The sequence below is a fragment of the Pristis pectinata genome, chromosome 33, assembly GCF_009764475.1.
Source record: "Pristis pectinata isolate sPriPec2 chromosome 33, sPriPec2.1.pri, whole genome shotgun sequence".
Taxonomy (NCBI): Eukaryota; Metazoa; Chordata; class Chondrichthyes; order Rhinopristiformes; family Pristidae; genus Pristis; species Pristis pectinata.
Window position 1 is genome coordinate 5,955,712 of NC_067437.1, and position 13,613 is coordinate 5,969,324.

At 41.5% G+C, this 13,613-nt stretch overlaps 1 long non-coding RNA gene across 1 annotated transcript; it reads right to left on the reverse strand.

Moving 5' to 3' along the window:
• Nucleotides 1-10,006: 10,006 nt before the first annotated feature.
• LOC127585560 (uncharacterized) lies at nucleotides 10,007-13,120 on the reverse strand. The gene is made up of 3 exons (XR_007958524.1): nucleotides 13,001-13,120; nucleotides 12,598-12,668; nucleotides 10,007-10,178 (listed from the first exon to the last, which is right to left on the reverse strand). It is a non-coding gene; the product is annotated as an uncharacterized LOC127585560 (long non-coding RNA).
• Nucleotides 13,121-13,613: the final 493 nt, after the last annotated feature.

A 13,613-nucleotide genomic window follows, 5' to 3' on the forward strand; every position in this document is an offset into this window, starting at 1 on the left:
CGTCACACAGCGCGCGCGAGGTTTGAATCTGGCCCCGCCCCTTTCGGTCGTGCCAGCCCTCCGTTTTGATTGGCTAACTCTCAATGCCGTCCACTCCAACCGTCAAACAGCACAGGCGAAGTTTGAATCGCGCCCCGCCTCTTTTTGTCATAACTGCCCTTCCATTGGCTAACACTAAATGCCTTTCACTTCAATCTCTAACTCTGATTGATTCATTTGACATACGCAAGGTAGCCGATAACCAGTCACTGCAGAGGTCGATTTTGATTGGTTGAGGAAATCAACGCGGACGCGTATGGGGCGGCAAGAAACGTGCATTTTGATTTTGATTGGTCGAGCGGAATATAAATAAGCGAAATGGCCAGTGAGAGGTTGATAATATGGGCAGCTGCTGGTTACATTGGCTGATGCGATGTAAACATGATAAAATGGATGAGCAGCATTCAATTATATTGTTGTTTCTATGCTGTATTTTATTACTGCAATTGTGTCTCGTTGCTGGTGACAGCGGGAAGGATTTAAAACAGCTGGTACTGCTGTGAGGAGTCTCGACCCAAAGCGTTGACTATCCATTTCCCTCCACAGATGCTGCCTGACCTGCTGAGTGCCTCCAGCATTTTCTCTGTGTTGCTCCAGATTCCAGCATCTGCAGAATCTCTTGTGTTTCTGAAACAGCACGTCTTGTTGCTGGTGAATTTCCCTTTATAGGAATAGGAGCTTGAAGGAATTAAAGCAACAAGTCTCGTCGATTGTCTTATTGGGTAGAAACTGCTAATGAAAGGAATGTTTAAGAGCTTTGGCTCGAGAGGCTTCAGAGAGGACCAGGTAGGACCCTTAACCTTTCCTCTAAACTACTCCGTTGGACTAATGGCTTAGTAGGCTTGTAGTTGAGATTTAAATTAGATTATTGACATTCTCTCCTTGGACTCTGTCTTTACCTCTCGTTGTCTTGGTGAGGCAGCCAGCATAAGCAAAGACCCCACCCACCCAGGACATTCTTCTCTCCTCTCTCCTCTTCCATCCTGGAACATCCTCTTCCATCCAGGCATACAGGAGCCTGAAGGCATGTACCACCAGATGTAAGGACAGCTTCTACCCCACTGTGATAAGACTATGGAACAGTTCCCTTGTACAATGAGATGGAATATGACCTCATGATCTACCTTGTTACCTTGCACCTTATTGCACTGAACTTTCTCCGTAGCTGTGACACTTTACTCTGTACTGTTATTGTTTTTACCTGTACTACATCAATGCACTCTGTACTAACTCAATGTAACTGCACTGTGTAATGAATTGACCTGTACCATCAGTTTGTAAGAAAAGCTTTTCACTGTACCTTGGTGCAAGTGACAATAATAAACCAATGCTGCCACATCACTGCTTTCTACTACTTAAGTTAAACTTTTCCCTCAAAGCTCTTCATCATTGCAGGTGAGCTTAGACCCATGTCATGCTCCTCTTGTGACATGTGGGACATTGGAGTCCCTGCTGACTGTGTGCAGGAAGTGTGTCCAGCTGCAGCTCTTGACAGACTGCACAATGACACTGGAGCAGTACATGGATTCATTTTGGAGCATCCAATGCTGAGGTTGTTGTGGACATGTTTAGTGAGTTGGTCACACTGCAGTTTCAGGGCCCAAGGAAAAAAAGGGATTAGGTGACCAACAAGCAGAGCAGTAGCAGGAAGATAGTACAGGAGTCCCCTGCAGTCATTTCCCTCAAACACATACTAGTTTGGATATTGTTGGGGTTAGGTGGCTCAGGGAGAAGGCAACAGTAGCCAAGATCATGGCACTGAATGGCTCTGCTTCACAGGGCAGAAAAAAAATGCAGAGCAATAGTGTGGGTGATTCTATGGTAAGGGAATAGATAGGTGCTTCTCAGTACACAAATGGGACTCCTGGTTGGTGTGTTTTCTCCAGGGTGCAAGTGTCATGTAAAGTTATAATTACTGCAGTTGTTTCCTTACCATTCCATGGACAACATTTCCATCAGACAACAAATCACCCACAGAATTTGAACAAGGAGCTTTAAGTGTGGTTGCAATGGAATTGGGGGGTCAGGAGACCTGGGGGACAAACCCAATACAAATAAGAGCATTTTGATCAAAACAGAGAACAATGTTGCAATCTCTGGCAACCAGATAACTTGTCAGATAACCAAAATAGTTTCAATCCACATTGGATGAACAATAAAGAATGGTATATGGTTTCTGCCTGTTACATTGAGCACCACCTGGTGGCTTGTCAAAGCACAAATCTGAGATATCTAACCACTATTTTATATATATAAATAAATAAAAGGGAGAGATTAAGAACAATATCCCTTTGGTTATTTGGCTGATTCCCTTGCCACAAAGCATGTTAATGAACTTCCCCAAAGTCCAGACAACAGCCAGTTAAGATGCCCTATAAAGTAAAATTCCAATAATCCAGCACTGATTTGTTCAGACATCATGACATTTTGGCATCTGGCTCACTCATTAATCTGGAATGTAAGCCAGAGATTCCAGAGTGCAAGAGGGATTGTGGCTAGAGCCAGTGTCCAGAGTGCTGCTGGAGTTGGGATCCAGACTATGGCCAGGGTATGCAGCTGGAGTCAGGGTTGGGGTCCAGAACACCAAGTCTGGAATATGGGTAGGTTTGCAGCCAAAGGTGGGGTCTGCAGTGCTTGTATAATTTCTGCCCTCTAAACTCTGGGTTCACCAGAAAATTTGAAGTGGAGTGAAATAATCATGTTTGCATCAATCGAAGTAACAGACAAAAGTCTGCTCGTCCAACTCTGTCAGAATACAGATTTCCAGATTAGACTTTTGCTGTACATACAGATGAATGCCAAGTCGTCAACAAGCACAAGTGGCCACAGTGGAATGCTTTAACATGCTACTGGGTCGAAACCAGGACCCAGGTCAAAACCAATCTCAATTATTGACATTTCAAAAGAGCTTAGCACTCACATTTAAAACAAAAACACCACAAAGCAGCAAGGTCTCAAAGACGACTTCAATTTACATTGAGCTTCACTGGGAATAGTTTTTGCGTCTTTATATGGAAATGTCTGGCCCACTGTGGAGCCACCAGCATTTCAAACTGCTACCCGGTATTTTCAGTAGCACAGCTGCCGCTCACTTAAAACAACTGGAGGGTCGGTCTGGTCAGAACTGATAGAAGGCAAAATACTGCAACTGGACTTTTAAACTGGAACAAAAATTTATCTGGGCCATAACAGCTACCCTGAGTCTGCTAAAGTCAGTTGAATGATGCCTTTCATTAATAGCTATAGTTTGGTTTACTTGCAAACAGCACCTTCTGTAGAATGAAACAGACACAAGTGAGCTTGAACAACAATACAGGCCAGGAGAGAAGAAAGCACAACACCCACTAGTAAGTAGAACAGTTAGACTGATTGAAATCTATTAATGGCATTAAGGCACGGTTTCCACAATGGAATGTGCATGTGGCAACTTCTGGGTTGAATTGTACCACAGAAATACAGCTAGGCTCTCCCAGTCACAATCTGTGCCTGCCATTGTGTTTTCTGCTTTTGATATGCATGCAAGGGCATCACTCCTTGTGCAAACCATTTTTAGAGTACAATGTAAGAAATTATGCTTTGTTGTTCTGGGGGTGGGCATATTCTTGTTGGCACTGGGAACAGCCAGACTTCAATAGCACTGCTCCCTGTTCAGGCCCAGCTGGAATCTGAGAACCACACTGGGCAGTTGGCTCCCTGCCACACACCAACCCACCATTCCCCAATGATACCCATCACCCCTGATCTTTCCTAGATGCAATCTACGCTTATTTTCACACACTTTGCAGTGCGTGATGTGTGCAAGGACCATTACCTTGTACATGATCTTGAGTAATGCTGTGTGTTGCTATGGTAGGAATGGGAAATAGTTATATCAATGTGCTTTCTCCAATGGCAATGAATTTCTGAGCCCTAGTTTTAGAAAAAAAACTCAATAGGAAGCATATTTGGAGGTATAATTTAAAAAAAATTCCTTAGCTGCTCTGTCCAGAGATTTTGAAATCAGTTCGCCACTATTGGATCTGCTTTCATCTACAGTGAAAAACCTGTGACTTACCATATCAAAACATTTAAACCAAACACTATAAGTGGAGGGGATGAAAATCACCATTTCATTTGACACATGCAGATAAATTCCAAAAAAGTTCAAAGAGCAAGTTCACATACAATGCAGGACATGTGGAAGACCATCTCATTAATCCAGTTTGAATCTTAGGTAGAGTCTTAGATTACAGGATGTGTTCTCATTTGAGTTACTAATCCAGCCACTTTAATATTGTTTATGAATCAGAAATAAGGATTGGATGAATGAACTGTCAGTCTCTACAAGTTTATTTTGGTGCTATTATTCAAGTTTTGTTTCTGGGGTAACAAGTATGGTTGCAATTAATTGATAGGCTTTGCTTGTAAAAGGTTATTGCTCTCTAATGAGCTCTCAATAACTGAATGAATTACAGGCTGGAGGACAGTTGCAAATTTCAGACTTCAATTACTATTTAAAAAAAAGTAAAAGTTAGTCAATATGCTAAGTATGGCTTTTTAGTATGGCTGACCATTCAGAACCAGAATGTAGAAATAGGGCAGCCGAAACTACACCCATTTAAAACCACCATTTGCAAGTTCCAATAAATTTTGAAAATTTCAGATCAATGTTTCTCGCTTAGGACAGGAACCCAACTCCCAGACCAAGGTGTTACATGCACTAACAATTCAATTTACCCGAATTATTGGTCAATGGAAAAACATCCTGTGAAATTAGCTGGGCACCATTTGAAGATTGCTCACACACTGGACTTGCCATTTCTACACAATCATCCACAGAAGATTTCATTTCTTCTGGTAGCTCAATGCCATGTGCAGAGTTTTTTGGGTGCAACTGGACTTGGCATCATTCTCATTATGAAATGGGGACTGCAGTGCAGACCATCATGCATTTCAGTTCAGTTTCAGTTGGCCCATCAACCTAGCTCAGCAAAATCCAGGGGGACATATGGCTGACCATTCACTGGACAGCTCTAAAATAATGAATTTTCTACTACATTGGATGTTTTATTTCAATAACTTAAGATTTCTACCTCAACAGCCAGGAAGAAAATGTTATATTTTGGTACAAAATTCTAATCAAAAAAGCTGGGCTGTTTTAGGTTTCATTTTTAATTCCAGGTTGACTAGCCTGCCCCAGCCCTATTAAATTGCGTAAAGTGATAGAGGTGTTCACCCACTTAAAAGCATTATGGCCAATAATCCATTGTACTGGTTTAATAAGACTAAACAGATCATAATGACATTAAATTTAATTTTACCTGTTCTCTGCTCCCTCCAGAACAAGTACCTTGCTGTGGAGCACTAAATAGAAGAAATGCTTATTAGAAAAATCTCTCAAGGATTCAAGCACAACCACTTGCAAGACAAGCAAATGGAAGTTTTCCTCAAACTAATTCCACATTCTAATTTCAATGTCTTCAAAAGCACAAGAAATGAATCTACATCTCATTGCTTTACAACTTGTCTTACAAGCATAAGTGTAGCACTTCCAAAAAAATTACCAATAATAAACCAAAGTTGGAATTAGTACAATCATAACAGTCTGGGCCCATTTTCTACTATTGCCTAGCACTTGCATCTCTATTTCTGTGACCTTTGAAAGTAACTGGTCTATTGCCCAGATTGCATTGGTTTAGCAGTTGCCCGGTGGCAGGCTCTGGCCCTCGGTCAGTGGAACTGGGGAGGTCCAAGTTACTACTAGTGCTCATTGATTTCTGTTGCAAATGCTGATGGCAGAATTAATGATCAATGCCAAGATTTTGCTCATCTTCTCCCACCTGCCCCAGCCCCTTCTCAGTTAATTTCCTCACATGTTGTTACTTGTGGGATCATGAGATTGGTGTTCATAGAATTGTGCTCCAATATGAAGTCAATAACTTCAGGAGAGGATATACAGAACAGGTGAATAATACAGTCTTGGTGAAGTAAAAAAATCAGGCACAATCATTAAGTGGTGGAAGCTGGTGCAAGGGGTTGAATGGCCATTGCTGCTTCTATTTCTCATGGTCTTAAGAACCAATTCACAATATGTACACTTGCAAATGTGCTATGGTTTTATCCTGTTCAACTAGACTGCAGTATAGTTCTGATATCTGATACCTTAAACAAATTTCATTTTATTTGCCTCACATTCCCATTAGTTCCCCCAGATTCTGCTGTATGCCTACACTCAGGGCAATTTACAGCAGCCAATTCACCTCCCAACCCTGTCTTTTGGATGTTGGAGGAAACCCACAGGGGTCATGGGAGAATCTGCAAAATCCACATGTCCAGCACTGGAGGTGAGGAGTGAAGCAGTCACTGCAGCTGCAAGGCAGCAGCTCCATCAACTGCTCATTCCACACAGGGATTCCTCGAACATCTGCGTATTTGGTAAACAATGCATTCTATCTGCACAAGTAAATCCATAATTCAATATAACATTTTAAATGACCCAATGGGAAATGCAACTTAAATAATGCAGAGACAAAGACCAATAGCTTCAGACTAGTACTTGCAGTGTAGTTTTCATTAGGCAAAATTTCAACCCATTTTACTTCTGAAAACTTCACTTGAAAGGATTCAAAACAGAGGGAATTTGTTTTCTACATTGTTATCAATTGATAAAGTCCATCTTACCACCATCTGGGACCACCTCAGAATTTACCCATTCATCCCACTGTCGGCAAAGGAGAGTCAAATTTTGTGTCTCGGACGCGACGACTCCTCTGCAGGAAACAATTGTGAATGAGTTCACATTGGGATGGTTCAAGCTATTTCCCCCTTACTCCTGCCCCAATATATCCAAGCCATCCCTGAAGTGGCCTCGCTAGTGACGCCAAAATCCAGCACAAAGTTAACTCTACAACGTTAAAGGCAGTTTAGTTAATGTTTTAGCTGCAATCTGGATTAATAAAGTCATCAAGAACAGAAGCTTCCACAGGCTATCCATTTGATGTTATTTCCTGAATTTCTTGTACAAATGAACCAGAAACTTTTTAAACATAGGATATAATCCTACAGCAGTTTGACAGCCTTCTCACAGCTGATGCAAAACAGCACTTTCTTCATATTTAATATTTAGAGCTACTCAGATGCACTTGCAATAATTTATCATCCTCTATTAATGCACACATTAGTGTAAATCTATCTGTTCACTTATTACAAATAGACAAAGTGTAGCGACTCACCGTCCGGTCAGGCGAACCGGCTCGGCAGTCGGTTCGCGCGGCGAGGCCCAAGATGGCGGCGGGCCTCATCTTTCCCGAGCGATGGGGAGAACCCGCGCGAGGGGAAGACTTGATGACGTAGTACTTACGTCATTGCCGGTTGCATTGGGCGGGAACAGTCTCCCTTAAAAGGCCCGCGCAAGGCGGGAAAATAAACCAGTTCTTGTTTGACAATCCTTCGATTAGTGTCTTGTTTTATTTCACGGTAGCAACCACTACAAAAGCAATATTTTGAAACACATTCTCAAAACTGGTCAACTCTGCTCTCCATGATGCCGCCCATAGGTGGCCAAATTTGGAAAACAAAAGCTTAATCATGCGCATTGGAAAAGAACCTAATTTCCAGTCAGCACTCTCCAAATACCCTTCATAAGGCTGCAGAAGAATACATAAAAGGTAAAGTAGATCTGGTCAAAACAGTGAACATCACCATGACTAAACTAGTTTTGCAGAACATTTAATATCCTATCTACACAAGTATTCCTGTAATAAAAATTGTAGCTTCATATCTTTCTAATGCTCTGACACTAGTATTTCTGTCAGAGCATTAGAAGGATATGAAGCTATAATTCTTGTAAAATCAGATTAGATGCACCAAACCGATCTTCCTTTCAATATTATTGCTGCATAGTGACCTGTTGTGACTGAGAAAACAGATTCAATGGGTCTCAAAAGCAAGGACTCTGAACACAGTCTGGTAGTAAATTATTTTATTTACAAAAGACGAGAGTGGGACTATGGTAATGGGAATAACATGAGCGCACAATTTATAGCGAATGTAGGAAAATCGCACTGGGGATAAATACACACACACGACGGACTAGGTACATACAATCAAGGAAAAACAATATGATACCTGCCACCCCTTGAATCAGTGCAGGCACGGCTCTCTGCTACTAGGGACACTAACTAAAACGCTCCCAACCCTTAAACAGTTCACACCTCACCAATGATTTCTCCAGCGCCATTCCATAGTACTCTGCCTGCAGTGAAGAAGGATGGTCCCTCAAAGATGGCTAAGAGAGCAAGCTGAGCACACGTGGCGTCTTTTATAGTGCTGGAGGGCTCGAGGGTCCAGCCCAGGTAATTTACAGGGAGCCAATGTTCAGGTGTGCACTGATGGGTGGGGCGGGGCCAAACATTGATTGGCAGTGGTGTGTCTTCTGACCAGGTAGTGGGCAGTGCTGTCACATGACAGCCATGACCCTCCACAAAACATGACCTGAAATAGGCAACATCATGGACTGGTCTGCTGTCAACTGAAGAGCGTCCAAAAGCTATAGTGGGAAAGCTGATGGTCGGGGGGAAATCAAGATTTAAAAATCATCATCAAATGGATCTCAGTTCCCCACCCGCTCCCCCCGCCCCCCCCCCCCCCCCCCCCCCCCACCACCGCCTAAAGCATTTTATAAGAGTAGCTAAAGCCAGGTAAATACACCCCAACAGTGGTACTAAGTAAATGTCTAAAAAAGCAGATACAGAAAATAAACCACCTTTTAAAAAGTATTTAAGAAAAAAAAGAGAAAAGAAACTAAATGTAAAGTCTCATTTGATTTTTGAGCATCATGCCAGGCAGGGCAGTTGCACAAGAATTTGCAGTGTGATAGAAGTCCATCAGAAGTAAATATATATTGCTAACCAGTCCTAACAGGTTCTAGAACTTGTTCTTTAAGCATACTTCATGACTCAAAAATATTTCCCTTTGATCTTCCACAACAGCAAGTTATGTAACAAGAATCAGTCTTGTTTTTCCTGAACAGGAGAGAACAATTCTAAATACTTGTAGCAGGATCCATGTTGAGTATGAGAACATATAATCAGTGTCTAATCAAAAAATGGAAAAAAAGTCAGGGAATTGAGGGCGATGGAAAACTACCACAGAAGAGAAGAAGCCTGGGGCAGATCAGCCACAATCATACTGAATGACTGGGTAGGCTTGAGGGGCCAAATGGTCTACTCCAGCTCCTCTTCTTGCATCAAGGAGAGAGCCCTCAGTAAATGAAACAAATTTAAGGCATAAAAAACAGAACAACGGCAGCTTAATCAGCTTGAAGTGCATGGGACAACACATAGTAGCCGAAATCTGTCACCAATGCAGAATTTAAACATTCTTGGTCTTCCCTTGTGGGATATTAAGGGTTAAAGGGCAGAAAAAGATGGAGCTCCTCAGTAACAGTATGGAATACCAGGACAGGAAGGGACCATTCCCAGCATATGATAATCCCAGTGGACTTGCAAACTTTATTCTTAAACTTTCAATATCAGACTTCCACCATTTGCAACACAAGCAATAGTCCATGCAAATTCAAACAGAATAATAAATTGCACATCATTCCTTGCAGCAATTCCACTGCTGACAGATACAACTTTAATGAAAAGATGGATTATCCAACAATTCACAACTGAAAATTAAATGTTTCGTTCTTCAGTTCTACCACCTCTTTCCACAAGATTCTGAAAAGATTGCTCCAAACAGAGCCATTAATAAACCCTGATATCTCCACCCCCTCCAAGAGGATTTTGCTCTTTACAGCAATCTGCAAAATAGTTCTGATTCAATACATTTAAGTGCTAGTTTAAATATAAACTTCTGCAGACACAGTACAAGGTAACAGCAATCTTCAAGTCCTTGTGTACTTATTAGACAACAAAGTTAGTAAACAGCTATAACATTGAATAGTCAAGAGGCAACACTGTTTCGTCACATGTCAATTTTATTCTGTTTTCTTCAATAACAAGTAAACAAGATTATACAGTTCCATTTCATTTATTTGCAAGTCAAGCAAATTCCATAGAGTTATTGCTTCACTGCACAAAAACTAGATGAGCAGCTGTTCATCACATTCACCGTGATTAAACTGGACCATATGATTTTGGAATCACAACACCCTGAAGATAAAAAAAATTAGGTTGCAGATTAATAATCCACATTTTATCAGCTTGACTGCAGTTTTGGAAATGCAATTTCAATCACTGAAATCTTACATCCAGTGTTCTTCACTCCAGACATTGGTGCTTCTGTGGTTGAATCACTGGACTAGAAACACGAGTCCAGGACCAGCAATTTAAGGATGAGTTCAAATCGCACCATGACCCTTGTGGAATTTAAATTCAGGTAACAAAATAGAATATACAAAATAATTTCTGGATTATAGCGATACTCAGCTGGTTCTCTCATCGTGTCCTTATCTAGTCCAGCCTAAATAGAATTCCAGATCCACAATAATGTGGCCAACAAATAGACAAGGTCCAGTGAATCTTACAAGGTTCTCTCAACAAAACTTCTGGGGATGAGTGCCCAAACTGGAAAAGTTGACCCACAGACACAAGCACCCACCTGATGGTCATTCTCTGAATCACACCTTACAAAGAACATACCAGATCACAAACCTCGATTACTCCCCATCTCAACAGCAGGACCAGTCCAATAGAGGGATGGCATTGTGCCATAATCCCAGGAAGTCTCGTCATATTAAGTAAATGTGAGCAAGTAAATCCCATCGCGAGTACCATCTGTCGCCCTCTTCTATTGCTACTTTCAGTCCTCCTTCAAGGCAAGACCAAGAGCACAGAATCTCCCTTCAATATCCACCATTAAGAGTGGGCTTGGTAGTATCACCACTGACAGATGGCTGAGTCCTGAAGGGTAGTTGCCAGTCCAGCATGAGGGATAAACCTGCTGAACTTGCATTTGTCCATGGCACTACTGGTAGAAATGACCACCACAAGTCCTTATTTTACCATCATTTGCATCACTACATTGTGCTAAATAGGACAGACTCAGAACAGACCATCCATGAGATGCTGTGGAACATCAGCAGTAATTTAGTACTCCACAAGCTGCATCTTTCTGACAAAGGATCTCAGATAGTATATGGAACAAGCTGCCAGAGGAAGTGGTTGAGGCAGGAACATTAACATTTAAGAGGTACTTGGACAGGTACATGGATAGAAAAGGTTGAGAGGGATATGAGCCAAACATTGGCAAATGGGGCCAGCTTAGGTGGGAATCTTGGTCAGCATGGACCATTTGGGCAGAAGGGCCTGTTTCCATGCTATATTGACAATGACCTGAAACATGAACTACTTTCCCCCTACAGATGCTGTCTGACTTGCAATGTTTCGAGTATTTTCTATGTAATAGGTGCAGCCAACTGATCCCATAATCCAATGAAAGGTCTGCAGCCTGTCACATTTGGCAAGAATGACAGTGGACAATTAAAAGCTCACATGAGCAGGAGGCTCCAAGATATCCTCATTCTCAACAATGGCAGGCGTAACATGTGGGTACCAAAGGTTGAAACTTTCGCAGTTACTGTTCAGCCAGAACTTCAAGATCTCCACAACCAATCTTCAGCCAACTTGATACATTCCGCATGCTGTTAAAGAAATATCTTAGAATACTGGATACTGCAAAGATCCTTGGACCAGACAATATTTCAAATGTAGTACTGAAGGGGCAATCAAGGACTAGCTGCACTTCTAACCAACCTGTTCTAGGACAACATTGGTATTTGGACATTGAACCAAAATAGTCAACACCTTTATTCCTTCTACCAAATGGGAAGATTGAAAGAGTAAATTCTTCAAATAATTTACTTAAGCTTAAAGGATGATGACCTGGGAAGGGGAGGGTGAAGAGCAAGCAGAGAAGTTAAAAACATCCAATGATGCACGATACTGTCACTGAATTGGTAAGTTGTTTGTCAGTGAGAATGCACAAGTATATTTTGCTTTCCAGTGATTTTGTGAAGGGTTGCCTCTACACTCCTTTGAACCCATGATGTCTGGGAAAATGTCAACAAGTGTGGGCAATGGTCAAACATGTCGAGGGAGAGCATCACATTGGAGATAAAACTAGAAGAGACAGAACAACACCATCTCCACCATGTGGATGCTGGCTCCACAAACAATACAGACCAAGGTCAAAGGAAACCTGAGCACAGTAATTGTGATAGCTAGCAAAGATCAAGGAGGTTTCCGAGAAGGAATTAATTGGGACTGCAGCTCCTCAAAGACAACTGTGCTTGACATTTTCTTCTACAAGAATGCCATGTGAGAGAAAGAGGTAAGCAAAGCTGTTAGCCCTGGATGTCTTCTTAAAAAAGGGGAAGTCACAAACCAGTCCATTTCCCCAGTAGGCCAAGCCATGGCTATCCAGCTGTAAGATTTGGCAAGCAATATTAGAATTACATACTGGGAAATATTAATAAATCCATTTTATATTGTAATACACGTTTAAAAGCAGCTAAAAGCAAGTTTCAGCAAGTTTGGAAACAGAGAAAATGCAAGATCAAATTATCCTCACCAGTTTGGAGTTAGAATTTTCCAGCATCTTGTCTGGTTTCTTTGTTTTGCTTGATAGCGGAGGCTTGGTAGCTGAGAAATAATATGAAACAATTAGGTTTTTGATCATCTGAATCACAGCCAAATATGACAAATGCCACTCAAGTTCATTCACGACTACTTCTGTATGAGATGTCAGATATTTGTGTCAAAGGACCCAAGGACATTCCCAGCAAGTCTGGAATTTTTCAGAAAGCAAAGCAAATTTGAAAATTAAACAATTGGATCACGGTCAAAATAACTTTCTAGTTTGTGGCCTTGTACTTTCAGGATACTACAGGGGGTTTGAATTAGGGAAGGAGGAGGTCTATACCAGCATGTTCCCTGTCCAGCAGCAAACACATTCATGAAACAGATCTTCTTACCCAAGATTGCATTCAGCCAGACTTGCCTGACAATACTGTGCAAGAGTACTCTCACATGGTAGAATATTTCAGTTGTCTAACAAGCAAAAATCTGGCATTTTATCACATTGCTGTGCATAAATTTTGTTGTATACAAATGAGCTGTCATTTTTCGTACATTTCAACTGTAGATTTCATTGGCAACGTCACAAGGCAGCAAAGTAATTGCACCAAGCACTGCCCTCACCACTACATCTGTCATCGTGAATAAGCACTAATTTCTGACTCCAGCATATCACACCCCTTGGCTCTGGAGGATTTTTAGGCTTAATCCCCTGTGCCTCAACCCTAATCATGTATAGGTTATTTCCGTAATAAACCCAATATATAACAATTCTCAGCACAGAACAGGAGATGAAATCAAGTGGTTGTAGATGAATCTCAGGAACTCCCTTTGCACCACTTCACTGGCAATTATTTCCAATGAATTATTTCCATAAATATGACCACTGATATTGAGGAAAACAGGTCAGGCGGAGCCTGCGGTAAGAGAAACAGGGTTAATGTTTCAGGTTGGAGCCACTTCATTGGTTGTTTGTCAGTTTCCAGCATTTCATTTTCATTGATAGTACCT